Source organism: Pelmatolapia mariae, unplaced genomic scaffold (genome assembly GCF_036321145.2).
Source record: "Pelmatolapia mariae isolate MD_Pm_ZW unplaced genomic scaffold, Pm_UMD_F_2 NODE_ptg000240l+_length_43233_cov_1, whole genome shotgun sequence".
In the NCBI taxonomy this organism is placed as follows: Eukaryota; Metazoa; Chordata; class Actinopteri; order Cichliformes; family Cichlidae; genus Pelmatolapia; species Pelmatolapia mariae.
The window spans coordinates 34,604-43,233 of NW_027051930.1; the positions used below are offsets into that span (position 1 = coordinate 34,604).

General features: G+C 41.5%; 1 pseudogene; it reads right to left on the bottom strand.

Annotated features, from left to right (window-relative positions):
* Window positions 1-744: 744 nt before the first annotated feature.
* Window positions 745-8,151, bottom strand: LOC134622837 (speckle-type POZ protein-like; annotated as a pseudogene).
* Window positions 8,152-8,630: the final 479 nt, after the last annotated feature.

The window sequence follows — 8,630 nt, forward strand, 5'->3', positions numbered from 1 at the left end:
CACTAATTAAAAAAAGAAAAAAAAGAAAACAGATGCAGATGAAGCCTGAAGAGTTCTACATGGGAGATCATGTGTTGTTGTTTTTTTGTCACTTGCTGATAAATCTTCTTAAAGGGTACTTGTTCTTGGTGGTCCAGCTGGGTCTCTAGTCCAAGAAGCTTGCGTCAATGTGTGCTTGCCTACAGTATTTCTACTTTACTGCTGGTAAGGGTTGACAAGGGGGTGACCTGTGAATTTAGTGCAATGTTTTCCCCACTTTCTTTGGGAAAATTTGATGATTTTAGTCCCATATCTGCTGTTGCTGCTTCTTTTTTGTTTTTTTGGCTAGCCCTTGGTTGTCTTTCTTGGGGTCTTCTAGTTTGAAAGGCCCATTTCATCTTCTTTAGTCCCTCACAGGCCCATGTGTCCTTTAGTTTTTGGGCTTCTCTCACGGCTCTACTCCAAACACTAAGAACAGAGCAAAAAAAGAAGCCATGTGATAAAATAGACACTTAAAAGACCTTATCTGCAATAGTCCTTCAAGCCTCCAAGTTTCAAAAACGGTTGGCTCTTGTTGGGTTCATGTGTCCAGTTCTTCCTCATGAACAGATTCCAAAGTAGGAACTACCAAGGATTTTGGATTTATTCACGGAAAAGAGACCTCACTAAACCAGAGCCGAGGAGAAAGGAGAGGGTGCTGTGGGGTTTTTTTTTCCTTTGTAAACAACAAAACATCCACTTAACAATCCCACTTCTCCCTCTTGTCCATCTCTTCCTCCTCCTTCCCTCCATCTTTAGAAGAGACTAAATACAGCAGGTTCTGGATGGGGCAGAAGGGGGAGATTTGGGGAGAGGCTGTAGGTAGTGTAGTAGGTAACAGCGAGGGGGAAAGGTTGTCCCTGTGTGTTTGAGGGTTGGGGGGATCTGTGTGTTTTTGTGAGTGCATGTATGTGCAAAGGTGTGCGTTTGTATGAGTGTGTGTGGACGCCTTCCTGTGGGACTGTTAGGACTGTTTGAGGCGTTTGCGTGGGGGTCCGAGGAAAGGGCACTGAGCAGAAGCCAGGGAGCGATACGCTTCAGCCACCAGGTGCGGATGAGACGCCACCATGGACTTCCAGCCTGCTGTCTCCATCACCTCTGCAGCATGGCTGGTGGATGAGATGAGAAAGGAAGAAAATAAAAAAAAGATTACAAATCAAGTTTTCCTTAAGTAAACACATGCATAACAAATGTACAGACAGGCAATCTGGAAATCCTAAATAATGGCAGATTGTTTGGATCCAATTTTCCTGTGAATAGTACAGACTGCGTGAAACCATTTTACAGGTGTTATACTTCTGCTAAGGTCCGCTTGAGGCTGACTGACTGAAATTTCCCTGTCAGATGGTGAGCGTGTGGCTTTGCCAATTTTTAGCTATCATGCAGACTTTGTGGAAACTTTACACAACAATGCTCCAATTACTCCAATTACTGTGCCTTCAGACTTCAAAGAACGATAACAGGAATGACTGCTGGGCTGTGGTGACTCCAGCTGCTGGTTACAATAGTGCTCAAAAGATACAAAATCTCCATTTCCAGTTAAAAGTTTATCCTTAAAGTAGGAGCCAGAATCAGGAGTTCAACTAAAGCTTAAGGGAGAGTTGGAAGCCTAAACCAGTGTAATCCCACATCATGACTGAGATTATAGTGACAATTCTTTTTTTCTAATATACTTTTTATTCATTATTACCTGAAAGTAGTGAGAGCACAAAGTCATCAGTGAAGTGTTCACAGAGGTCACAGATCAAGGGAAGCGATGGGCATTTTCCCAACAGACTGTTACACTTTCAGTTTAAGGTAAACATAGTGTAAACATAATGGTAATTTTATGATTTTTAATGATTTCGTTCTCATCTTTTATGCCTAAAAAACAAAAGCTGGGTGCACAAATTTTAATTTTGGATTTTTCTAATCCACACAGGGTGAAAATAACACATACAGCCTCAAATATATACATAACTTCTACTAATATTTGGTTAAATGTCCCTTAGCAAGTTGCACCTTTTGGTAACCATCAACAAACGTCTGACATAATTCAGGCTGAATCTTCTTGGCAGAGTAGTTTCATGGCATAAACCCAGCTCTTAAGCTTAGCTCACAAATTTTCAACAGGGTTGAGGTCGGAGCTTTGGGAACACCATTACACAGGCTTGTGGAAACTTCTGACCACACCTGTACATACAGACTATAGCCCTGACTGTCACAGAACTAGCCGTTTGCTTCCATACACTTCATTCTGTTGTCTCCTATTCAAAAGCAGACTCAGTTTTTCTTTTGTACCACAATCTGAAACTCTTTCATTCTCCCATTTTGCCTGATAAATAAGAATTAAATGGACACATAGTAGCAGTTAAGCAGAATCACATGCTAATGCAGTTCCTCAATCATACAACATCCTCCCTTATGCTTCTATGGATACACAGCGAGTTCGAATCCTTCTGATGGAAATATGTTTTGGGGACAAAGAAGTCCATATTGAAAAGATATAATTATATTATATTATGTTAGCAAAAATTTTTTTAAATCATGTTTTGTCGAGCCACATCGCCCGGCCCTACATTAACAAAAAAAAGAAAAATAATAGTAATATCTGAGCCCACCATCAGCACAGACGTGTGTTAATATCACACTTTCAGTCAACAGAGGAGGTGACAACAGACTAGTGAGGAGTCAGGTTGCCCCGATCCCTCTGAAAGCCATGGCAGGGTTTAATAATATCAGGCAGACCACTCCATGGGGGAATATGTGAAATTAAAATCACTAACTGGCACAGAGCCATCAAGAGATGAGGCGAGTTCAGGTACTACCTGTAATGATGCCAAGATAAAGAAGAACGACAAGAACCAAACTGACATGACAGAGACAGGACGTACAGTGGATGTGGAGGACCTGCGAGTGCGTGAAAAAGGTGTTGGAAACCCTATTGCATGTGACGATGAGCTCTTTTATCTTCAACTTACTAGTTAATGAAGTCGACGGCCTGCGTTTTGAGCTGGTCGGCGCTGTGCAGGTCAGCGAGGATCAGGATCTCAGCAGCGTTTTCCACAGACAGGCTAGTGCACAGCGCGTCCTCACACATGACCTTCAGTCTCTCCAGAGCATACTGTAAGAGAGTGGAGACAAGAAGATTGGCAGTTTCCTCTTCTCCATCAGTATCTATGTGGTCTCTGCTGTCACAGTTAACCATTTCAGTGTTCAAACACAAAGCTTTGTTTAGTCTTGTTGTCAGTGGGGTCTGATCTCTAAAATATATTATGTTTCAAAGAGATAAATAGGAGAGTAGGATATAAACATTTCAATGCTCGACCTCTGAGGGAAACTGTCTCAAAGCCAGCTCCACATTTGGTGTCACGGAGGAGTGAGATCAGCGTTAAATCATCCAACTGTTCATTGAAATCATAAAGTCTTACTGGGAAAAGGTTTACTGGGTACACTTGTATCATGCCATGCATTAATGCAACTCATTATCTTTACCTCAAGGGATTTCTGAAAGCTCGCTCTGCAAAATATACTTAGGACTAATTACAGTCTATAAGCTCTGTAGTTGTATACGGTTTTGTCTGCACTAGATTATCAAGAGGAGAAAGGAGAAAAAAAAACATGATGTTAGATGAAACATTTCATGTGTAGTTGTTCATTCTTGTCCAGAAAACTGAATTTAAAAAAATAAATAAATACACGGAGCCCTCAGAAACAGTGCTGAGCTGTGTGGTAGCATCCAAACCTCATTACAGTAACTTCTGCACTGGTCATGTGACGCACACTGGGTAAAAAAGCCCTTTTGTTTTATAGCCACAGTCACTGCAGAAGCAGGTGGGGTGAATCGTTGAATGCAGTTTTTCTGAGGGTCACAACCCCCCCGAATGATTTTTTTTTTCTTAACAGAATTCGATCCAAGCTCTCTGTGGGCTTGATTGAAAAGGTCTCTCATACATGTGCTCAGTGGGCTCAAATTCCTCCATTGTCCACTAATTGCACCGGTTGACAGTTCAATCCCCACATGTTAAGGTGCCCTTGGGAAAGACCACTGAACACCAGGTTACTCCCAATGCCAGGTAAATTAAAAATTTTCCAAGCCTTAAAAACCCCAGAAAATGACTCTTTGTGTTTGAGTTTTATCAATTCAGTCATTTGTCATTTTAATTTATCCCATTCATGTTCACAGAAAGCCAACAGCAACACTAGTCACACATCAGCTCTGTGGCCTCAACGTGCAGGTGCCTCAAACTGTAGAAATCCTGACTATGCGGCCATGTTACAAATAGGCAACAGGCTTCCCCACATCCACAGTGTCAGGTAGCAGCTTCCCACTCTTATATTACCTTATCAGCTGCTGCAAGCAAGTCATCGGCCATTTTGTCCAGGTTGGAGCCTTGTCTGTGTAAATGAAGCACATCATCTCTTTGAAAACCTCGGGCTCCACATCGTTGATCTCCACACGATTCTGACAAGACACAAGGGATGGAGACTGAATGAAGCATCGATGACATCAGCTTTAACTGCACTTCAACAGCACATTTGTGTCATACCAGAAAAATTTAAATCCAACCTGATTTTATTTATAAAGCACTTTTTAAAGACCAAAAGTTACACAAAGTGCTGTACAAAGCATGAAAGCACCACAGAACAATAAAACAATAAATGAGGGTAAGAACACACTTTCTCATTTTTTATTCCTTGAGTTAAAAGCCAAGGAATAAAAATGAGTTTTACGATGCGTTTTTAAAAAACAGGCAAAGATGTACAGGGAAATAATTCCATAATTTGGGGACGACAGCTGATAAAGCTCGACCCCTGGTTTTCAGACGGGTTTCTGGGACTTTCAACTGGTCCTCAGCGACCTCAAGACGTAAGGCGAAAGCTCAGACAGGACCACTCGAGCTACAACCCGAGGAGACTTGTTTATACCCCACAGACGGACAGCATTTGGGCAGAACGTCTGTCCAGGGTGGCCATCTGTGGAACAGTCTTCCTCAATCCATTAGAAAATGCTCTACATTCAACTTGTTTAAGGCACAGGTTAAAACTGGTTATGGAACAAACAAGTGTGTGATCACGTATAAGTTGTATAGTTTTAATGTTTTATTTGGGAATAGAATGTGTGTATGTGTGAGTTTGGTGATGGAGTTTTTATTATGAATGAATTATGAATTTTTTATGAATTATTATGTCTATTTTTTTATGTTTTATGGACAACAGATGGAAATTAGCCCTTGGCTATAATCTGGTATGTTTACATTCATGTAATTTTTTTACATTTATGTTCATTAACATGCACTGTCCTAAATAAAATTAAATTACATGTAGTTCAGCAGGTCACGTGTAAAAATATATATAGTGGTGCTGATCCATTAAAGAGGTTTTAAAAAGAAATAATAAAATCTTAAAATGAATCTTAAAAATGAACGTAGAGCCAGTGGAGGGAAACCAAGACGGGAAATGAGCCCGTGGTATTTTGAACTAACTGTGATCACAGGAAGCGTTGCTAAGGCCAACATAAAGCCCATTACAGTTCTCCAGACACATTATGTTAAGGGATGCTCAAAAACATTTAAAAATAAAGCAGATTTGATCTCATATAAAAGCCTCAAGTGGTAAAAAAAACAAAACAAAACAAAAAAAGCATTTAATGGCATAATTTATCTGCTTATCTAGTTTAAACACAGTCACAGTCCACTGTGCGTCTAACATTTAGCTGCTCAGAGGGGCTAAGGTCCAGGAGAAGATCAGCACACTGGGTCAAAAACAATGACCTCATTCTTAATAAAAAAATTTATACTGCTGAAATGCAGAAATCAGTAATTAAGCAGCTTTACACGAGCAAGAGAACATTTTTTTATTGATATAGTTGGAGTGCACTTGCATATTCATCAAGTAAGTGTGAGACTGTCTTGTGTGTCAGCTTAGTGTGATCAAGATAGCCATTATTTATACCTACATTTGCAGTCACTTAATAATACCCATAGGTATTTGTGGTTAAATTACTGAAAGAGTTCAGTTTGGCTGAATTCAGTATTATCTGTAAATTAATAAATTCGTAAAGGCCATTTTATCCCAACCACTCCTGCAATTTCATTTCTTACAGTCACCTGTGCAAAAATGAAAAAAAAAAAAAAAAAAAGCAATTCTGTGCGTCTGCAGCTTTGTCAGTGAAGGATGAATCCTGACCCCCAAGATCGGCAGGACAATTGCATTTCAGCTGTGCTATCATTCAGTTTCACCAAACGGCTCTGTGCTGCAGCCATTTGACAGCATGCATCCTTCACTCGTTTTAACCTCGCATCACGGCAGTGAAAATCTGAGCAGTCGGGCCACTGGGGAACAAAACAAATTTATTTGAGAGGATTTTTAAAAAAAGCTTTGGGACCTTGGGCTTACCTTTTTGCTCTCTTCCATCTCGTGCTCAAACATGGCGCTGAATACTGGGGAACGTGCTAGGAAACAGGAAGAGAACAACTTGCAGTCATGGCGCTAATTACCAAAAACTTGAATAAATTTCAATATTACAAACATGAAGAAGACGCTTGTACCTGCTAGGATGGCTTTATGTGCTTGAAAACTCCTGGCCAGCCACACACAGGGAGCAGTCTGTGAAACGTGAGTTCTCCCACAGGCCGCCCAGCTCGTCTGCTAGCCGGCAGTCGGGTACCTTTACCATGTTCATGGTGTTCTGACCAGAAATGTTGACCGAGTCCTGCACCACACTCACCTGAGGGGGACAAATGTAATGAAATGCAATGCGCCAAAAATGCAAGGTCAGAAAGAAAAGGCAACAGCAAAAATGTAGCCACGTACCTCACAGAAGAGCGTCAGCTTGTCATCAGGTAGAAGGCCGTTGGCCTCATCTAGGAGGAAATCTCTCCGGATGAACTTTTTAAAACCCCAATCCTTCCCCTGGACAAAACGATACGCCCTCTGGCTTTCTGCAGACAGAGACGACACAGAGAAGAAACGATGAGGAAAGTCTAAGAAGAAACTATTTTACAAAAGCTTGACGCAGAAATATTATTAACTCCAACAAAAACTGAAAATGTGTCTCTTTCACTGAATATTCTGTACTCACCCATGGCTTTGGTCTCCTCTCCCTTGGCGTTGAGGATAGAGAACTTGAACTTGGCACGCACCTCAGCTTTTGGACAGCTGACCAGCAGCAGGTAGAGGGACAGGTAATCTTTGCTCTCCTCATCCAGGCCCTTGGGATTCACCCGCAAACACCTGATGGGGACAGAAGATTCAATAACAAGGTTGATGTAAAAATGTATTATCCCCTTATTAGTGTATGTCATTCCTAACTAGACTATTATGCTGTGCAAGGAAAGTGCAGAAGTTGAACACCAGGAAAGCTTAATGATTTATTAGTTTTGGTGTGTAAGGCTCTTTCATTGAAGTTGTACTAGAGGTCATTCATTAAGGCCCAAATCAGGCTAAACTTGTGTTATAAACCTAATATGTTACATTTGTACAGATTTTGAGGGATTTTGACAGGAAAACTAGGATGCTACATAAGGAAATGTTGTCCACGCTTTTTTGGTTTTCCATGAGATCCACAGCCAGAGATTTCTGGGGTATGGCTCTAACTGAAATTATATTTGAGCAGTTTGCTTGGACTGTTTGTAAACAGCTTAAAAGGACTTCCATCAGACAGATTATTACATCTGCGTGTGTCAGTCTGAGCGGGATTATCCAAATGTTTGCAACAAAGCAGCCCTCATTCTGACGCACCATTTCAGCTTGTCATTGGCCCCAGAAGAGAAGGTGGGAGCTCTTGATGACCTCCCCCATCTCCTCACGACAGAAGCTGAAGTTATTGATGGTCCACATGTAAGAGAACTTCACCACTTTGATCTGTTAAAAGGAAGAATACATTCAGAAAAGGCTTAGATTCATTAATCCGAGGTTCAATCAGACAGCGAGCCTGAAACAAGAGTCATTTCACCTGAGTGTAGCACCAGCTCTCGGCCACAGGCCCGCTGGACATTTCCGCAGGGGGAGGGGGACTCGGGACTCTTGACATTGCCAGTGTGACAGATGTTTGGGGCAAGAGGGTGAGGAAGAGGAATCTGTCACTTCCACTTGTCAGTGTTCAGCCCAGACGTCCATCTGCATCGGTGCGCGTCACATGGAAGCTGTTTGCCCCCTACAGACAGAGAATGTGATGAATTAGTCTGAATCATATCAATGTTTAAGTTTCAATCGCACACTGTACAAAAAAAACATTTTACTGTGATGCCTCCATCAGCCACTCGAGCTGCAGTTTATATCCAGACTGTAGAGACGAGTGCATGAATTCATGAGTTGTGGATAAAAAATGGGAGGTTGCAGGGACCTTGAATTTCTGCTCAATCCATCCTTGAGTTTAAGTAAAAGTTAGCAAGTGAGAAAAAAGGTGACCTCGACTTTAGCCTGAACATTTGAGCCAAATTTGAAGTTATTCCCTGGAACAGTTTAAGCCATACAGTGTTCACAGCGACAGGACACTGGCGCTGGATCTTTCATTAATCTAGGTGAGACCGAATATCATTTCATTCGTGTGGCCCCTGCTGCACAATACTGAGGTTTGTTGGCTTGGAGTTAGATGAATTGTCCCTGACCCACTGGAGGACAGCAGGAGA